At 43.5% G+C, this 9,221-nt stretch overlaps 1 long non-coding RNA gene across 1 annotated transcript; it reads right to left on the bottom strand.

Moving 5' to 3' along the window:
- Positions 1-1,610: 1,610 nt before the first annotated feature.
- On the bottom strand, positions 1,611-7,229 carry LOC108515893 (uncharacterized). Its single transcript, XR_001881667.1, has 2 exons — positions 7,122-7,229; positions 1,611-2,092 (listed from the first exon to the last, which is right to left on the bottom strand). It is a non-coding gene; the product is annotated as an uncharacterized LOC108515893 (long non-coding RNA).
- Between the last annotated feature and the right edge of the window lie 1,992 nt (positions 7,230-9,221).

Raw genomic sequence — 9,221 nt, 5'->3', positions numbered from 1 at the left:
GCCATGAGTAATTTGAAGAACCTAAAGTTACAGGATGGGGCAACTTAGTGCATGGATGTCTGCACAGTGCAGACTAACATGTGGCAAAGATTTACTGACATTTGCTCTGTACGTTATACTCTTCTAATAATGTAATTAGTTAATGGATGTTGATTTCCATCTGCATTCTACGAAGGAGGCAGTAGATTCTGGGAGGCGAAGACATGGCTTACTCTTAGTCTAAGGTTTCACTGTGCAGGTGAGTCATAGTCATTTCCCTCTAATCTTGCTTGTTCCACACTAGGGCAAAGCAAATGGCTGGGGGTGCAGAGGCTTTTATGGGTGATTCCCTGGGAAGGATCTGAGAGCCCAAATATCTGAGACAGGCCTCAGTCTCAGTTAATTCAGAAGGTTTATTTTGCCAAGGTTGAGGGTGGATGCCCATGGCAGCCTCAGGAGGTCCTGATGACATTTGTCCAAGGTGGTCAGAGCACACTTTGGTTTTATACATCCACCTTACAGTCCTGATTTGGCTCCTTCTGACTTCTTTTGTTTCTTAATCTTTAAGGGGCATCCTTTTTGTATTTTTTTTTCCAGTTGTTAGTATAAAAAAAGACTGCATTGATATGGTTAAGTGCCCAGGACCTTCAGTTCTTTAGGGTTGGATTAAATGGCTGCTGTCATTGTTTACAAAGTGTGTTGAACTTGATGAGCTTATGTTGAGAAACAAAGTTTCTATTCTTTATTTCCATTTTTTTATTCCATTTTTTCATGGATTTTTGAAATCCTGTCATATATCTTAACTGATGGAAAGTTGGGAACACACGCAATTTTCTGGACATTAATCAGGTTCCAAGTATTCCTTAGACTATGTTGTTATTCAGGACAGCATTGGGACCAAAAGGCTAAATTTGTGATGAAAGACATGCTCCCAGCTGAGCATGGTGGCTCACATGTGTAATCCCAGCACTTTGGGAGGTCAAGGTGGGCAGATCACCTGAGATCAGGAGTTTGAGACCAGCCTGACCAACATGGCAAAAACTCTTCTGTACTAAAAATACAAAAAGTAGCCAGGCATGGTGGTGCACACCTGTAGTCCCAGCTACTTGGGAGGTTGAGGCAGGTGAACAGCTTGAAACTGGGAGGCAGAAGTTGCAGTGAGCTGAGATCTCACCACTGCATTCCAGCCTTGCCTCAAAAAAAAAAAACCCTTCACACTCCCTTCTTTGCCCTCTACTGGGTGTTAGCAGGACAGCCTGTGCCGTTGCTCCACTGGCGCCCTGGTTTCCCTTTTATTCTGCTGCTTCTCTACCTAGCTGCTGTTTGGCGATGTCAGTAAGGTTAGTCGAGGACATTTGCTCTAGAAAACACATTTACTGCACCTTTTCTATGTTTAGATATACAAATACCATTGTGTTACAGTTGCTGACAGTATTCAGTATAGTCACGTTTCATTCATTACAGTCTGGTTTGCAGCCTAGGAGCAACAGGCTGTACCATCTAGCCTAGTTGTGCTGTAGACTGTACCATCTAGGTTTGTGTAAATACGCTGTATGGTATTTACCCAACATTATATATCACGGAATGACACATTTCTCAAAACTCATGCTTTTCATTAAGCTGTGCACATATTTTCTTTGGATAGAAGTGTTGTTAAGACAGCATCCAAGTGAGGCCAAGAGCTCAGTCACAATTACCTTATTTTTTTTAACTATTTTCCCAAGGACATAGATCTTGCACTTAGCTTTATAGCGAGCCTCAGAAAACTTCCTAGTGACAATAGGCTAGAGAAGCAGCAGAGTGGTCTGGAGGGGGCTCTTCCATCGCCACATGCATGTGCATGAATCATTTCTCTTATCCTAAAAGCTCTTTGAGAAAAACCTCTAACTGGTGATGAGGGCACGGTTGAGGGCCTGCTGCACTTTGGCAGTGCAGGGATGAAAAAGTGAGAACAAAGTTCTAAAGGATGACAATAGAAGAGTCAGGAATATGGGAGCTGGGCCCTTGGCACATCCACTTTACAGGTCTCTGTGGGTTTGGCAAGCAGGGTCACCCTTATTTTTATTGCAGGATTCGCTTGCAGTATGGATTTCAAATGTGCTGGCATCAGAACCTGAAGGGGAAAAGACAAAAATTATGTGTCCATGTCCTTGCCGGTTGGTCCTCAGCTTTAGAAAATGTGCTCAACACTCACTGCACTGACTTTCATATGCCAACTTTGGTCAAAATCCCACCATTCATTTCATCTATGAAAAAAACACAAAAACCTAACCATCTTTCGATCTACATTTTATTAAATAATTACGATGGACAAAACAAGTCCTACAGAATTGTCTAGGCCAGTTAATGGCTGGTCGTGGCACAGATGTGCAGGCAACAAAACGGTTGGTTTAGGAAAGTTTCAGAGATCCAGGACTTGTACTCTCTAATTTAGAAGCAGACAGCACTCTTGTGACAGCTGGTGCAGCTTCTACTAGGGATGGTAACTCGGGCAACACGGACCCTATGGTTGGCTAGCTACCTACACTGAACTCCAGGAAGTGCTGGAAGGGATAGTGACCACAAATGTGAAAAACTACACTTCCCAATTGTCTTTTCAGGGGCAATGTCACATGTTTATAGCAAGCAGCTCCTCCCCATCAGCGTCTAAGTCTACTTATGGAAAACTGTATCTCAAGGCCCAATTTGAAGACACATCCAGCCCAAATTAAATACACACTACTACATTCCTGGTAACCCTTTGCCAAATTGAGCTCATTCTGATCATGCCCCTACATAAGACAGTAAAGTGACAAATAATATTTTTATAAATACAAGAATGTATTTGTCCTGATGTGCTCAGTATTTCCTTCATGAGACATTTTTATCAAGTGTGCATTTCAGGATGGTTTTGCTCCCACATGCAGTATTTTCTTGAAAATAATTAAGAATCATGTAACTGGTCACATTTTTCTCTTTACCCCCCAGCTAGGAAGCTCAAAGCCAAACTACCAATCCATTTTCAGTAGTTATCTGGGGCTAATTCTAGCTGGCTTTCTATTTCACTATCATTTTCCTTCAGTCTTGTTTTGGTTATTAATCAATTCCCCCATGTTGTTCTTCCAGAATATGACATGGTTTAAAAAGGACACAGAACAAAGGGGAGAAAAATGTGAGCATCAGTCAGCAGTGTGAGAGCTAATGTGAATCCCATAAAAAGAATAATCTTGGGCATTGGTCGTCATTCCAGCAATACATCTTTCTTTGAGACCCTTTGAAACCACTGTCAGAATTATTCTTCCAATCCCCAAATATACTAGAATACTTGCTCCATCTCAGGTTGCAAGCTGTGTGTGGGGAATACAGAGGTGGAAGACATCATGGAGGGTGGCCTTTCCAACCACAGATGGGGCAAATGACTCCAAAAAGCCCACAAAGAGCCTCCAAAGCCCTCCACCCATGGGCTTTGCTGACAATCACAGCTTCCTCTGAGTCCCTCTCTGTTTCCTTACACGCTTAGGCACACTGCTTCTCTCCCACTCCAGGCTTGGTCCTGCCACTGTGCCTTTGTAACTCTATTTTTCTGTCTGTAAGGCTCTTCTGATTTTCTTGTGGCTCCTACACTTCATTTGGGTCTCAATTCTAATGTTACCTCATGCTCAGGGAGACTCTGGGACACCCTCTCTAAAACCAACCCTCCCTGATTTTTCTTTATGGCACTTCCCACTACCTGGATGGAGTATCGTATCATTATTTGTGTTTTTCATTCTCTGTCTCTGCCACTACAGTGGAGAGTCTCAGTGGAGAAAGAATGTGTTGTAGTCACCTTACTGTACCCGACGTCCCAGATAACACCTGCCACATAGAGGGTGCTCAATCAACATGGGGAATGGGCAGTACAGTCATGTTAAGTGCTTGTCAGCAATGGAATGCAGCACTACCACCTTGGAGTTCACACCATGGCACTCCACTGTGGGCAACAGCGAGATCCTTTCTCAAAAAAAGGCAACTGCAATACTGTTGTGTCTTTCTGAAACACATGCACTATGGGCTGTGGGAGAGCATGACACTCAGATCTTCCTCCCAGAGTTGGGTTAAGGTGAATCTGGGGGAATCTTGGTCTGAGTTACTCAGAGCAAGTGTGATGAGCTGCTCAAAGAGTGGGTAAAGGAACTGAAGGATGGGGGAGGACTGGCCATGGATCACCCAGCCAGATTTTGAGGAGAGTCTGGGTGGCTGACAAGGATGGTGGAGAGCTGGTTTTGTTAGTGTGGTGGACCTGCCTTTCCTGGAGCCAAGACACCAGCTGGGAAAACTTCTAAAGAAGGCTTGCAGTTCTGGAACAGTATTCCTGCTAGAGGGAGCTGGTGGCACTTCAAAAAGACTTGCTTCTGGCTGGGCACGGTGGCTGATGCCTGTAACCCCAGCACTTTGGGAGGCCGAGGCGGGCAGATCACGAGGTCAGGAGTTTGAGACCAGCCTGGCCAATACAGTGAAACCCCATCCCCACTAAAAATACAAAAAATGAGCCGGGCGTGGTGGCAGGTGCCTGTAGTACCAGCTACTCGGGAGGCTGGGGCAAGAGAATGCCATGAACCCGGGAGTTGGAGCTTGCAGTGAGCCGAGATCGCACCAGTGCATTCCAGCCTAGGCAACAGAGTGAGACTCCATCTCAAAAAAAAAAGGAAAGACTTGATTCTAACCAGGTCAGCCACTGTTTATGAGGACGTCCTGGATTCAAGCAAACGTCTGTGTGATTTCTGTGGTAATTTTCAAACAGACTCTGAGCTGGGGTGTCATGGTGGCTCTTTTTATTGCTTTTAAAATTAATTTATTTATTTGAATTTTCTAGTCCCAGAAATTATATTGTTAAAGTTCCATTTTGTCTATTATAAAATAATTCATACCTTTTAAAATGTGGAAAATGAATTTTGCCCTTATGAAAAGTTAGGAAATATATTTAGAGAAGTATGAATAACTAATGGTCCCTCCACCCAGAGACAATCACTGTTAACAGCGTATATAAGTGATTTCATTTTATTTGATGAGTTTGAATAACTGAGATTTTGCGGGGGAAAAAAAGCTGTATTTAGTATACTATATTTAAATGTACATATAAGGAGGTTTGTCCAAAGAAATACAATAATTATTATGACTAGTGATAGGGCACTTTTTTTTTTTTTACACGGAGTCTAACTCTGTTGCCCAGGCTAAAGTGCAGTGGCACAATCTTGGATGCTTTACTCACTGCAACTTCTGCCTCTAGGGTTCAAGCGATTGTTGTGAGTCAGCCTCCCAAGTAGCTGGGATTACAAACATGCACCTCCAGGCCTGGCTAATTTTTGTGTTTTTAGTAGAGACAGCATTTTACCATGTCCAGGGTAGTCTCAAACTCCTAACCTCATGTGAGCCACCCACCTCGGCCTCCCAAAAGTGCTGGGATTAGAGCCACGAGCCATGGCACCTGACTAAAATAATGTTTTTAAAAACTTGTACAATCAGGCCTGGCTCAGTGACACAAACCTGTAATCCCAGCACTTTGCGAGATAAAGCGGGGAGGCTTGCTTGAGCCCAGGAGTTTGAAACTAGGCTAAGCAACATGGTTAGAGCCTATGTCTACAAAAAAAAAAAAAAAAAAGATATACAAAAATTAGCCAGGTGTGGTAGTGCCTGCCTGTAATCTCAGCTGCTTGGGAGGCTGAGCTGGGAGAATCAACTGGGCCCAGGAGGTGGAAGTTGCAATAAGCTATGACTGTGCCACTGCATTCCAGCCTGGGCAACAGAATGAGATGCTGTTTTGAAAGGAAAAAAAAAAAAAGTTCTACAATCAACAGATGATACTCAAAGGACCTTACAGTTAAAGCAAACTTTCTTCTTCTAAATCCAATACCCTTCAGAGATTTCTGGCATCTCTTGATTGTTACAGTAGGTTGTCAGACACATGAGTATGGCAGGAAAAGGTCTCTGTCCCCAGGAATGTGAGGCAACAGGTGGTAACTGTCTCTCTAAAATAATTGGTTGCAGCTGGTACCAGCAGAAGGCAGTCTCCAAATAGAAACACTGGAAAGTGTTGATCAGCAGCTTCCCCATAAAATCTCAGGGGTTGGGAAAGTAGGCTCAAGCATGCACATTATGAGGCAAGATGGAAGAGTCTAACTGGCATATGACCTTCCTCTAGGAACACTTTGGCTGGTGAGCATGCACACAACTCCAGGAAACACTGCACATGTGGCCCCTCCCAAATGGTAGCAGGCCACTGTGCATGAAGACAGCCTGCTCCAAGAAAATAATAATGGAAGAAGGGATACAAGACCCCAGAAACCATGGCAACATAAAAGACCCCACATCAAGGGCTAAACAGTGCACTTGACTCTCTCAAGTTACCTGCTTGGCCATATTCCAAGTGTACTTACTTCCTTTCATTCCTCTTCTAAAGCTTTTTAATAAACTTTCCCTCTTGCTCTGAAACATGCCTCAGTCTGTCACTTTCCCTTATGCCTCTCAGTGGAATTCTTTCCTCTGAGGATGCAAGAAGTGAGGATACTTCAGACTTGTGTGGATTCACCATTGCTAACATGAGGAGGTGGGTGGCTCACTCCAGGACACATTTCCTAGAGGAGGAAGTAGGGGCTGGACTGATGGTCCCCAGCTGCAGCCCAGAAGCCTTTTCCAAGCATGTTGTCAAGGACTCAATTCCTCTTATCCTTTTCTAACCATTGCCATTGACTCATTTCCTGTGCTCCACTTCCTGTTTTCTTTCCTGAGAAAAGACATCAGCTAAGTGCATTATGGGACTAGAGCCTCCTCAGTGTTCATTCAGTCCCTTCCCTCTTTCCTCTCCTGTTCCTCACACACCTCCACAGAGCTTCAGTGGCAGTCCTGCAGCAAACCCAGGAGGGTTCCAGCATTGAAATGAAAAGTAATTAGTCCTGGTGCTGAGCTAACAATGGCACAGAACTTGTGCTGGCAGAGGGCTGCACATTTACGTTTCATTTATTGAACCTGCTTGCTTTTTGTGACTGCGTTCTGTTGATGTCTCTGAAGGACGATGAATGAAGTCAACTATTTCCCATAATTCCAGGAAGAAATGTGTCACTGTCTGAGCCCAAGGTATAGGGCCACTCCCAGTGGCCGTGTACCCAGAAAGCTTCCCTACTGTTTACCTGCAGTCACTGTCTTTCCGAATAGAATGGGGTTGACCAGGAGGACCAGCAGCAGGGGCAGGTACATGGTGACACAGTGGTGGATGGCGTGATCCAGGCCCAGATTACACCTGAGAGAGAAAAATCAAATCATTCTTCTCAAAAACAAAGCTTTGGCAACTAACCTGGAAGCCAAGATAAGAGGATGAAAACAGAAAGGGAAATGCATAAATCTGCTTCTGACTGCTCAAAGAAAATGTGAGTCATTTGTCATGTGTGGAACAAGCAGTTAATTGCAGGAGAGTAAGGGAGATCAAGTATGTTTCTGTCTCAGAAATGGGATGTCCTCTAAGACGTTCCACTGGAGGAAGCTTTTAAAGGTTCCTGCTGGGAAAAGGTGGAAAAGGAAATGACACTCTGAAATGGTGGATTCCCTCCACTGGGTCTCAATGAAAAAACAAAGGCACTTATGTAAAGACAAAGGCACTCCATTAAGTAGTTAACTTTTGAGTGCTTACTACACGACTTTGGGCAATAACATGAATAAGATACAGTCCCTGGGCTTGAACAATTTAAAATATACCAGCTACATATTTCAGAGAAAATGTGTTCTGATGGTTATGGATAATGATAGTTTCAGAGGTCTTGTCAGGGAAAAGGCAATGATTTTTACTGATGGGTCACAGGAGTCACTGGTCCCCTCAGAAGGTTCTGGAGGGCCTCACAAGCATGTTACCATTATAAATAAACTTCCAATGCTGCAAAATAAATAGCACTTGAATATAAAATCTTATTTTTAATTCTCAGCAAGGCAAGGTACTTCTGAGAAGGGTGTGCCCTCAAGAGATGGAGAAATGGTGTCCATACACCTGGACAAGGGAGGGAAAGGGGTTCTTATTCCTGGAATTTTCCTGTGGCTCCTGCTGTGTCATTCCCCTATTAGCTACAATTAGACCACACAGGCTAAACTAATTCTGATTGACTAATTTAAAGAGAATGATGGGATAAGTGGTTTGGCAGGAAAAATGGCTATGAAATGAGTCAAGGTGGAGAATGAATTGGAATGAGTCAGGGTGGAGTAGGTAATTGTAATGAGTCAAGGTGGAGAATGAGTCAGGGTGGAGCAGGTAATCGGAATGAGTAAGAATGGAGAATGAGTCAGGGTGGAGGAGGTAACAGTAAAAGTAGCTTTACGAGGCTTTACGAGGAAGTATAAAAGTAGAAGGCAAAGAATTGAACATATTGACATATTCTTTGAAGAGAAATTTAGAATTCCTACTTAGCATTACCAAGGTAATAACTATAGCTGCGAAATGCTTAATGTAGGACAAACAAAATGGCACAGAGGAAAACTGAAGGTAAAGGGGTAGGAGGGGTGCTCCAGCCTAACCAAAGAGGAAGGCAGAAAAGCAGCTGACCAAAGAGCCTCATAACCACAGAAGAGGGGATGACAAAAATACATAAAAGCACTCTTTATATTCATAGAGTGGTCAAATCAGAAGAGGGAAAGTAGTGAAAGTGAAAAAAAAAAAGGTTAAAAAAATGCAGTACGTGTCTCCTCTTACTATAGGAAGGATTACTACACCACTTCTCAATGCTGCTACCTTCTTTTTAGAGGTGGTCTTATCCTCAGCTGTGGAGGCTAAAATTCAGTCTGGAAAGCCTTGAGAGGAGAAAGGGAAACAAGAAAAGGAAGAGAAGTGACTCCAATGCAAAAACAGAAAGGAAATGACACATAGGAGAGTGAGCCTGTATTTGTGTGAAGTATGCTGAGGGCCCTGGGTCATGCAATGTGAGGATGAAGACATCATTAAAGATAAGATACTTAAAAGGAGCAACTCCAAAGGACACTGGGAGCATCTCAGGGTTCCCTATGAGCCTGCAGTAATGGCACCCTCAGATGCAACTTTGCCAGGAGTCTCCAGGGTCCCATAAGCAAGAGAGCATGACAGATACTCCCTTTATAACTAGGTACATTCTGTTATAACAGCTGCTGACACTGCATCTTCCACTTGAAGTTCACTAGGAAAGCAGACCATACAGATGGATCTACAATGAGCTCCCTGCTTGTGTATTCACAGCTAACAAGACAACACCCATTTGGCAACGTCTAGTAGAATA

This window comes from Rhinopithecus bieti, unplaced genomic scaffold (genome assembly GCF_001698545.2).
Source record: "Rhinopithecus bieti isolate Rb0 unplaced genomic scaffold, ASM169854v2 scaffold_36814, whole genome shotgun sequence".
In the NCBI taxonomy this organism is placed as follows: Eukaryota; Metazoa; Chordata; class Mammalia; order Primates; family Cercopithecidae; genus Rhinopithecus; species Rhinopithecus bieti.
This window is presented reverse-complemented; position numbering and strand designations above follow the sequence as displayed.